Here is a 544-nt window from a genome sequence, read left to right as displayed (position 1 = left end):
TATTTATATATGTATATATAGTTGACCGTAAAAATTGATATATAGGAAGATGGTCAGGGTTGCGGTCAAAGGAGAAACAAAAATAGTTTACAACTATTTATTTTCCTGTATAGGAAGATGGTCAGGGTTGCGGTCAAAGGAGAAACAAAAATAGTTTACAACTATTTATTTTCCGTTGTTTCGCCCCAGTTTGTAGGGTTTCATTAGGGCTAAAATGATACAACGATAAGAATAAAAATACAATGATAAGAATAAAAAAAAGTAACAATGGGAAGAGAAATTTTTTTTTTATAAAATTATGGAAAATATACAGTTAAAAAAGTACAGAAGTACATTTAACAAAAACAATACGGGGAAGGAAAGAAATGGAGTTTAAATAAATGTCATGAAAAATAATAATTATAAATAAATAAGTAATAATAAAGATATAAAATGAGCAAAGAACAAGTCAGGACAACCTACCTGTTCAAAGCAAACGGGTGAACAGGAGGCAACAATGAAGCGGAAGCGTGGAGGAGTGAGGAGCTGGCTCCCCCCACCAGTC

Source organism: Halyomorpha halys, unplaced genomic scaffold (genome assembly GCF_000696795.3).
Source record: "Halyomorpha halys isolate HHAL.00 unplaced genomic scaffold, Hhal_1.1 Scaffold497.1, whole genome shotgun sequence".
In the NCBI taxonomy this organism is placed as follows: domain Eukaryota; kingdom Metazoa; phylum Arthropoda; class Insecta; order Hemiptera; family Pentatomidae; genus Halyomorpha; species Halyomorpha halys.
The sequence above is the reverse complement of the archived record's forward strand: the minus strand, read 5'-3'. Positions refer to the sequence as shown.